We start from the raw sequence: 11154 nt of genomic DNA, 5'->3' as shown, positions 1-11154 counted from the left end.
CCGGGTGATAGCTAGATCGTCCGGGCAGTCCATAGCAAATAGCGGCGGAGTGACATCAGCAGATCGCTGCTATAACAGTCATTTGTCTTTCAACATGTTGAAAGATAAACGACAGCAACGATTGGCCTACATCGTTCATGTTGGCTGATCATTGCCTTCTATTACACGCAATGATTATCGGACAAATACGGCCGATAATTGCTCTGTGTAGTAGGGCGTTTACACATTGAAGGTAATAAGGGTTTAAGCAGAAGGACACAGGACTTCTTCCCAGGGCCCCCCTGCTGCACGGGCCCCATAGCACCTGCCTACCCTGCCTCTATGGTAGCTACGCTACTGATCATCAGCGTCTGATTAGTGGGGGTCCAACTCCAACTGCAAGGACCCTCACTGACCTACTACTCAGATGTACACATTATAAAGATTATTTTACTATTTTCAACTCATCATGAGAAAAAGAAAACACATGAAGCATATGATGACGTATCAGTAGGTGATGCGTAATGCTGCAGCTAATGATCTAATAGCTTTGGTAGCTCTACCTCTTTTAGATCTTGATGGACCTTTATACGCGGTATATCATGTCATGTATTTGATGATAGAGCCTTCTTTGGGGCTGGCTGAATTTGATGCCTATTTATCCTTTTTGTCCATTTCAGTCTACATCAATGGTACACACACCAGTCTATCCTATCAATGGCTCATATAGCTCATTCAAAATATTGTAAAAAATTTAACCAATCATATTTTAAAATCTACTTAAAGAAGCAGTTCACTTTTTATTTTTTTCGCCCCCCCGGGTAGCCGCTGTCAAGTATACTTACAGAAGATGATCGGTGTCCCGTTCCCGTCGGTCAGTTCCGTCCCGCGGTGCCGTTGACATCGGGCGCGCGCTCACTTCCGCTGGCTGCTGCGAGTCCTCTTCTCTGCCCAGTGATTATACGCCGGAAGTCACTCGCTTCCATGCATTCTCTATGGAAGCGCGTGACTTCCGGCGTTCAAATGACAAGGGAGAGAAGAGGAGTCACAGCGCCGGCGGAAGTGAGCGCGCGCCCGATGTGAACGGCACCGCGGGACGGAACTGACCAACGGGAACGGGACACCGATCATCTTCTGTAAGTATACTTGACAGCGGCTACCCGGGTTGGCGAAAAAAATAAAAAGTGAACTGCTTCTTTAAAATACATGCCATTTATAAGATATATAACATAACTCTACTGGGAAATACTCTTCAACAGGTCATTGTATAAAATGTACCGTATGTAGTATTGTGTTTATGTGCAGACTCCGAGATGTGTCAAGAATGGTGAGATTGCATTATCACTAATGCCGTTCAGCTAGTTCTAAGAAACAGGGAGAGAAAGCTTTTAGGTCAAGTTAGGTAGGAAGGGACCCCCAAAAGCCATTGTTAGGGAGGGCTAAAAGTATAAGAAACAGAGGGAAACACCATTCACACTAGGCAGGAGCACATTGCTATGGCTGAAATTGCAAACACAAAAACACAGAAAAATGCAAAAGGTCACCGCAAGATACAGACCCACTACAGACATGAAAATAGTTAAAAGCAGCCACCCCCAACTGCTAAAATAAGAATTCCCACAAAAATAATGAGGCTCTTGGTTATCATTTGCAAACAGCACAAACCACCCCACCAACGATAAGGTAACCTCATATTGGGGCAGAACCTACACTGTACTTTGGCCTCTCCATGGCATGTAATAAGCCTATGCTCTGGGCATGCAAGATCCATCTTATACCTGCAAAAATAATTGCACCACCTGGGTGGGATAGGTGGAGTGCACGACCAAGTAGAGGCAGCCACTCCCCCCATCTGGAACACAGTAAAAAAAAAAGACAAAAAAAACTTGTCTTTTTTTCCTGCGTTCCAGATGGGGGGAGTGGCTGCTTCTACTTGGTCGTGCACTCCACCCATCCCACCCAGGTGGTGCAATTATTTTTGCAGGTATAAGACGGATCGTGCATGCCCAGAGCATAGGCTTATTACATGCCATGGAGAGGCCATAGTACAGTGTAGGGTCTGCCCTGATATGAGGCCACCTTATCGTTGGTTTGCTAGTTTATGCTGTTTGCAAACCAACCAAGAGCCTCATTATTTTTGTGGTAATTTTTTTTTGCAGTTGGGTAGGGGGGGGGGGGCCGCTTTGAACTATTTTCATGTCTGTAGTGGGTCTGTATCTTGCCATTGTGGTGAGCTGTTGCATTTTTCTTAGTTTTTGTGTTTATAAGAAACAGAGATTTAGAAGCTGTTGTGAGACAGGCAGTGTGTTCAGACATCTCCCTGTGTGTGGGATAATACCTGTTATCTTGCTACTACTGATTTGCGCAGTATGCATCCTGTGAAGGAGTTGAACTGCTCTTTTATTTAAATTATTGTAAAAAGCCAATTATATATCCGGTATACGGCTGTATACTGTGTATACCTGTTTTCTTGTTACTACTGATTTGTAGTTATTGTTAATTTTTGTTATTACATATTTTACACTGCACCTGATCTGATATGTACGCAAATGTGCACTGCAAGACCGAAACGTATGCTTCTACTTTAAGTTTGTAATTTGTTCATGAATGTTCAAGGAACACGAACCAATGACAAACCTTTTTTATCTATCTATCTATCTATCTATCTATCTATCTATCTATCTATTCAGGTAATTCCACAGCACTCCAAATTAGATGCAAAAAACTGAAACTCAAACTGAAAAAGTGCTGAGCTGCACTTGAAGTCATGGAATAAAACTCAATTTGTTTGCATCTAATCTGGAGTGCCATTGAATTACCTGAATATTTAAGTGAAGTTTGTGGTTGGAACTTGAGGCTGGCACCCATCTACATTTTTTCTGTGTGCTGCTAAAATTATTACAACTATCTATATATTATTATTACATCTATCTATCTATCTATCTATCTATCTATCTATCTATCTATCTATCTATCTATCTATCTATCTATCTTTCCTATAAATGGGAAGTAATTATGTCTTCTTTAGCATATTAAAATTTGCTAACTAGCCACTTTTGCAGCCTCCGTAGCCATTTTCTTATGATAAAAAGAAAAACATTTTGCTCATTACACTGCACTGTATTGCAATCAAGCATGTGGTTAATGGATGGATATTATGGCACCTCTAACCCTTGATATATAGGTCTTCATCATGATTAAAGACTAAAGTAGTTCTCACTGCAAAGATAAAAATTAACAAAACATAAAATAGTCTGAAGCGTAAAGTAGTCTAAGTGCAAAGTCAGTTGAACCCCAAATGACTTGTAACTATTTAAGGCACGCTTCCTGCCTACCAAGGTTACTTCTTCATAGATGCTTTTAGGCTTATTGTAGACTCATTTCCAAATGGTTTGCATCTTTTATCTATCAGAGTTATTTCTACTGTACGTCTCCTTGAAACGCTGTAATAAATTAAACATTTATGCTGAACCAAGTAATTCTCCCAGGAAAGGGGGAGTGGTGATCTGATGAAGCCTGCTGTGCTTGCTGAATTTAACCCAACTCATTCTATCAATACAGCAAACAAGACATAGCATCTGTCCGATTTGTCTTTGTTGTATTGAAAGAATGACCACAATAGAAACAATCTTAATAGTTTGTCATAAGTTGTATGATGCAACTCAGGAACTTTCAGAAGAAATTGAAATATACTGAATGTTTTAATCATGTTAAATATTTCCAGAATCTGTGTATAAAGAAACAAATGGTTATTTAAAGAGACAAATATTTAGGAACTGCTTAAGGCCACATTCACACAATGTAAATAAAACAATAAACTCTGTGTACAGTGGGACAATTGTTCTCTGCGGCCGCACAAAAAACTGCCATGTCTATTTTGTGCGGCCACAATTCACTGATCTGTGGCCGCTCAAAATAGTCTATACACACAATGGATAGTATGGCCCCAGTTGCACTATCCATTGTGTGATATGCAGTAGAGAGAAGAAAAAAGTACCTGGGTAGGTATTCTGGCGTTGCCAAAATTTCATTTAGTTGTTGCATTCACCATAGCTGCAGCAAACAGAATGGGAAAAAACAGGAGGGATTAAAACCATGTGCACTCAGGTGTCTCCTGCTAATTGCGGTCATGTGGGTCTCACCAGGAGGAGTGCAATACACGGAGAAAAGAGAGAAACAAAATGCGGTTCAGCGAAGAAAAAGAGTGCTGCACCTCACACCTATAGCTGATACTAGTGCCCCTAGGCTAAATAAAAAACACATCAGAATTTTGTGTATGAACCAGGACCAGACCCACAAACACCACACCAGAACCCGGCCAGCACCGCCGGCGGAGAAGGTCATACACAAAATTCTGATGTGTTTTTTATTTAGCCTAGGGGCACTAGTATCAGCCATAGGTGTGAGGTGCAGCACTCTGTTTCTTCCCTGAACCGCATTTTGTTTCTCTCTTTTCTCCGTGTTTTGCACTCCTCCTGGTGAGACCCACATGACCGCAATTAGCAGGAGACACCTGAGTGCACATGGTTTTAATCCCTCCTGTTTTTTCCCATTCTGTCTGCTGCAGCTATGGTGAGCGCAATACCTCATCCAGACTTGTGCTGCTTGGGGGCGACCTTCTCCGCCGGCGGTGCTGGCCGGGTTCTGGTGTGGTGTTTGTGGGTCTGGTCCTGTGGCATGGGGGTCGCAGGGCCGTCCCATGGCCCCCGTTCCCTGACTGTGCGTGCCTGCGGGGTTGGTGGCCACTGACTGGCACGGTGTGGACTTAGTGTAGGGACCCATGTGTATCAGATACTGGCACGAGGTACATGGGGCAGTATGGCTTGATCAATTCATACACAAAATTCTGATGTGTTTATTATTTAGCCTAGGGGCACTAGTATCAGCCATAGGTGTGAGGTGCAGCACTCTGTTTCTTCCCTGAACCGCATTTTGTTTCTCTCTTTTCTCCGTGTATTGCACTCCTCCTGGTGAGACCCACATGACCGCAATTAGCAGGAGACACCTGAGTGCACATGGTTTTAATCCCTCCTGTTTTTTCCCATTCTGTCTGCTGCAGCTATGGTGAGCGCAATACCTCATCCAGACTTGTGCTGCTTGGGGGCGACCTTCTCCGCCGGCGGTGCTGGCCGGGTTCTGGTGTGGTGTTTGTGGGTCTGGTCCTGTGGCATGGGGGTCGCAGGGCCGTCCCATGGCCCCCGTTCCCTGACTGTGCGTGCCTGCGGGGTTGGTGGCCACTGACTGGCACGGTGTGGACTTAGTGTAGGGACCCATGTGTATCAGATACCGGCACGAGGTACATGGGGCAGTATGGCTTGATCAATTCATACACAAAATTCTGATGTGTTTTTTATTTAGCCTAGGGGCACTAGTATCAGCCATAGGTGTGAGGTGCAGCACTCTGTTTCTTCCCTGAACCGCTATTTGTATTATACTCATTATATTGTAGATTTAAGGGGAATGCAGTTAACTAGTTCCGTTCCAGTCTTGCTCGCACTACTTACCACCTAGGTCCTCCACCACTTATCCTGGGTCTGCTGGCGTCCCCCAACATCTTTGCTTCCTTCTGGCCACCACGGCAATGCAACCTTTGTCCACTAGTATGCGTACTCAGCCACTTGCAAAGATTTTAAGGACAAGCATGTTTCCACCTATTTCTGCCTTCCCCCATCCTGTTCCACGAGCACTTAGTCATTCTGCCTGTTCCTTCCTTGCCTGTACATTGCTGGATTCTTGTGTTTCCAGTGAAAGTGTGTTACTGTTCTTGCTATTCCATTGCTATCCAATGTAGCCTGATCTGTAAAGGTTCCTCGGATTATGCTTGCCTGCCTGGCCCATACTATGCCGTTTGTATCTCTCAATGTCAACATGGACTGTCTGACTTGCACTGCCTGGTTCTTGGGACTAGTTGCTACCCACACCAGGACCTAGTGTTCTCTATTCACAGAAGTACAGCTTCCGCGTCCTGTAAGGGGATAAAGGGTGAAGAGTCGGAGGGCACTTAGGCTCCGCTCTCTTGTGTGGTCCAACGCGAAACTGATTCGCTAGCACTGATTTGGTATAAAAAAGGGTTTTTAATGTGTTCAGAATATAGATTTAAAATTTTATGAGCTGGTGGCCTTCCCTATGTAGATAATCATACATACAGCAAGGTCAGTGCAGTGATTTCTTCCAGTGACTATGAAGCTCTCTGCCAGAAGAAATTCTCACAGTGTTCAGTAAAGGAGTTCAGATGGGACTGTTTGTTTTTGTTTACTACAATAATATTGGAAGTTTGGGGTTCTAGAATTCTGGAGGTGACACATTGCTTCAGCGAATTCATCTAATAGCTGTAGTTACAGTTTAGAATAAAATTTTTATGGATTTTGTTGTCTTTCTCTGGATCAACTTTGTAGAATAATAGACTGAAGTGGATGATCTTATGTCTTTTATTCAGCCTTACAATATTATAATGTTACAGTGAGGCTAAACTGTGTCCTTGCCAGTGTATAATGTTGCACTGCTATGAATTCCAGAAGGAGAAAATTCTAGATGATGTGAAAATCATTTGCAAAAATATTATGTAGTAATTGTTAAATCAGGTTTTACACTAATACTGCCAAAAGAGTTCAGAAACTATTGTGTTTAAATTCCGCCATCCCTTCCAGGCCTCAGGATGTCATCCAAATTCCATATTCCTTTTAAGTTGATATTCAACATTTTGCTTCCCAAATGTTGTGTTTGCCTTGTTTCTGTGTTCTAATCATCTGTTCAATGTTTAATCATTTCCCAAAATTCCACTGAAGATTCCAGATTTTGTTATAGATCCAGATGTCTCTTTTTAGAATGACGTATATTAAAAACTAGAAAATGTACCCGGTGCTGCCCGGGTATAAAGTGTCAGTGTGTTAATTAGATTTGTTCTAAGGTGCCCAGGAGGCCAAGCTAAAGGTATTGTTTCATCTGAGTTAATCAGTGGAATTAGTGTATACCTGTAGTGCATAGTTGGAGGGGTTCTGTATACCCACAATGTATAGTTTTTAGGGGTCTCGCATATCTGTAGTGCATAGTTGGGGGGCTGTATACCTATAGTGTGTAGTTGGGGGGGGTCCTGTATACCTGTAGTGTGTAGTTGAGGGGGGGCTGTATACCTGTAGTGTATAGTTGAGGGAGGTCCTGTATACCTGCAGTGTACAGTTGGTGAAGGTCCTGTATACCTGTACTGTATAGTTCGGGGGTCCTGTATACCTGTAGTATATATTTGGTGCTGTATACCTGTAATGTATAGTTGGTGGAGGTCTTGTATACCTGTAGTTTATAGTTTGAGGGTCCTGGATACCTGTAGTGTATAATTGGTGGAGGTCTTGCATACCTGTATTATATAGTTCGGGGGTCCTGGATACCTGTAGTGAATAGTTTGAGGGTCCTATATAACTATAGTATAGAGTTGGTGGAGGTCCTGTATACCTGTAGTGTATAGTTTGGGGTCCTATATACCTGTAGTATACAGCTGGTGGAGTTCCTGTATACCTATAGTATATTTGGGGTCCTGTATACTTGTAGTATAGAGTTGGTGAAGGTGCTGTATACCTGTATTATAGAGTTGGTGTAGGTCCTGTATACCTGTAGTGTATAGTTTTGAGGTCCTGTATACCTGTAGTGTATAGTTTGGGGTCCTGTATACCTGTAGTGTATAGTTTTGGGGTCCTGTATACCTGTAGTGTATAGTTTGGGGTCCTGTATACCTGATGTATATAGTTGGTGGAGGTCCTGTATACCTGTAGTGTATAGTTTTGGGTTCCTTTATACCTGTAGTGTAAAGTTTGAGGTCCTGTATACCTGTAGTATATAGTTTTGTGGAGGTCCCGTGCACCTGTAGTGTATAGTTTTGGGGTCCTGTATACCTGTAGTGTCCTGTATACCTGCAGGGTTGTATTTACCCATATGGCAGTGTTATTCAGTCACAGTGTGTCGGTATTGGTCATGTCTGGTATGGCGGTGTTATCCAGTCACAGTATGGCGGTATTGGTCAGGTCTGGTGTGGCGGTGTTATCCAGTCACAGTGTGGCGGTATTGGTCAGGTCTGGTGTGGCGGTGTTACCCAGTCACAGTTTGCCGGTATTGGTCAGGTCTGGTATGGCAGTGTTATCCAGTCACAGTATGGCGGTATTGGTCAGGTCTGGTATGACAGTGTTATCCAGCACAGTATGGCGGTATTGGTCAGGTCTGGTATGACAGTGTTATCCAGTCACAGTATGGTGGTATTGGTCAGGTCTGGTGTGGCAGTGTTACCCAGTCACAGTTTGGTATACCTGTAGTGCCCTGTATATACATGTACTGTATAGACGGAGTAGGGGGCCCTGTATATACATGTACTGTATAGATGGAGTAGGGGGTCCTGTATATACATGTACTGTATAGATGGAGTAGGGGGTCCTGTATATACATGTCCTGTATAGATGGAGTAGGGGGTCCTGTATATACATGTACTGTATAGATGGAGTAGGGGGTCCTGTATACATGTACTGTATAGATGGAGTAGGGGGTCCTGTATATACATGTACTGTATAGATGGAGTAGGGGGTCCTGTATACATGTACTGTATAGATGGAGTAGGGGGTCCTGTATATATATGTACTGTATAGATGGAGTAGGGGTTCCTGTATATATATGTACTGTATAGATGGAGTAGGGGGTCCTGTATATATATGTACTGTATAGATGGAGTAGGGGGCCCTGTATATACATGTCCTGTATAGATGGAATAGGGGGTCCTGTATATACATGTACTGTATAGATGGAGTAGGGGGTCTACCAGTTATTACTGTGGATGTTGTGAGGCAGCTTCCCTAGCAACCATTGCTCCCTGTGAAAATGAAAGCAGTTATCCTATTGGTTGCTAAGGCTCCAACTGCTGTGTCTGCTGCAGCTAATTATATCACCTGTGTTTGCAGTGAGGAGATTTTTCCATTCATCTCTATGGGGCGCTATTCCCCCTCCCCTCCTGTACATCTGGCGGGGACGAGACCTTCGCAATAATTTTCCCGGGTACCCAATGTATCTGTGTGCCAAAATTTGGGGTCAAACGGTTCAGGCGTTTGGAAGTCTATAGAGGACAGACAGACAGACAGACAGACAGAAGGACAGACAGACAGACAGACTTTCATTTTTATGATATAGATTTCTAAAAAGATGCTTAAATTTTCCCACCTTAGACATTTATAGGTGCATACATATGCTCAATTTATTTGTCCAACGAGACATTTTAAGGCAGTAACAGCCCAAAAAATGCCAAAGGCCAGAGCTATAGTCATTCTATTTCTCTAATTTATACGTAACGTTATGTGCACACTATGGAATCGCTAAGGAAAACCCGTTGTGGATTCCACAGCTCGCATCTGCTCGGGGACTCAGGTGGCCGCACGCATCTCTGCCCTGCCATAGACTTAATTCTATGCATGGGCGGATTCCGGTGTACGTCCAAAAAATGAACAGGTTGACTCGCGCGGCCGCCAGAGTCTGCGAGCTGCAGAATCCGCAACAGATTTTCCGTCGGGATTCCGTAGTGTGCATATACCCTTATACAGTAGTATGCATATATATGCTACTATTAATAGAGGATGCCCTGCAAATACTATTGTTATATGGCCCATATTTAAGTCATGTTATCTTGCTTTTAGTTTTTATACACTAGGACATTTTGTATAATATTAATGACACACTAGTATGGAATTTTAGTGTAACATCCACCATATTTCTTAACATTGATTGAAGAATATAGTGAAGCTAGTTAGGTTGGGCCTGGCAGAGCTCATTATTACTTTTCCATGTAAAAACTAGTGACCTTCTGACCTGAAGAAAAAGTGTTGGGTGCATGTTAAACAAGGTGCATAGCCTAAGTGGCATTCTTTTTACCTGTTACCCATGTTACCACTGATTATCCATTAGGTACTTTGAATTACTGGAGTAGACTCCAGCTTACTGGGTTGTTTTTAGACACTGAACTATTTCCACTGTATAGCTACCAAACATCTAGAATATCAAAAATACGAAATGCTGATAAAGTAGGTATCTAAAGTTTCCTTTTACTTCTACTAACTACATCATGGCTGAATAGCAAGCGGAACCCATGACAATTGACCTGGGTCTGCATCTTCCAACTATCAGGAGAAAAGGAGACATTTATTATATGGCGCACAGGCCTTTTTTTGGCGCAGAGGGCCCTGTTGCGCAATAAAACACTTGTTTTGAGGATAATTTATTTGCAAGTGGGCTCCCTGCGCAGCTTGTGCCAGAGGGGCGGGGAGGGGATGTAACAGGGGATGGCGCAGCCTCTGCGTGTGCCGCATTTAACATTTTTCCAGTGGAAAAATGTTAAGGAAACTTACGCCAGCTCTGAACTAGCGTAGTCTTGACTTTGTGTGTACTGACAAGCTCTGGGGTGTAAGGAATATATGTAGAGGCATTGCGCCTCTACTGTACGTAAATCCTCAGAGCCTCGGCACTGCGGGGACATTTTTAAGCCCAGCGCAAAAAAAGCCAGACTATATATGTCCCCCTGGTGTACTCATTAAAGGGGTTCTTCAGCATTAGAAAAACATGACCACTTTCTTCCAGAGACAGCACCACTCTTGTCTACACTTTGGGTGGGGTTTTGAAAATCTGTCCCATTAAAGTAAATGGAACTTAATTGTAAACCACACTTGAACTGGAGACAAGAGTGGTGCTGTCTCTGGAAGAAAGTGGCCAAGTTTTTCTAATGCTGGACAACCCCTTTAAGCATTTTTTTAAACTTCCTTAGGACCCTATTACATAGGAGGATTATCGTGTGAAAAATCATTATATTGTTCGAATTTATACAACAATTGTTTCATGTAAGGGTGTGTTTACACAGACAGATTTATTTGACAGATCTTTAAAGCCAAAGCCAGGAACAGAATATAAACAGAGAATGGGTTATAAAGGAAAGACTGAGATTTCTCCTGTTTTCAAATCCATTCCTGGCTTTGGCTTCATAAATCTGTCAGATAAATCTCTCTGTGTAAACACGCCATAAATGCAGGCAATTGTTCTGACACCTAATGCATCATTAGTCATTCATTAGTCGTGCTCTTTTGCTGGGATCAGATGGAGTAAATGATCGTAGCAACTATCATAACTAACCACTATCCTTCTGTGTAATATGGTGAACGATTT

Source organism: Dendropsophus ebraccatus, chromosome 3 (assembly GCF_027789765.1).
Source record: "Dendropsophus ebraccatus isolate aDenEbr1 chromosome 3, aDenEbr1.pat, whole genome shotgun sequence".
Classification (NCBI taxonomy): Eukaryota; Metazoa; Chordata; class Amphibia; order Anura; family Hylidae; genus Dendropsophus; species Dendropsophus ebraccatus.
This window is presented reverse-complemented; position numbering follows the sequence as displayed.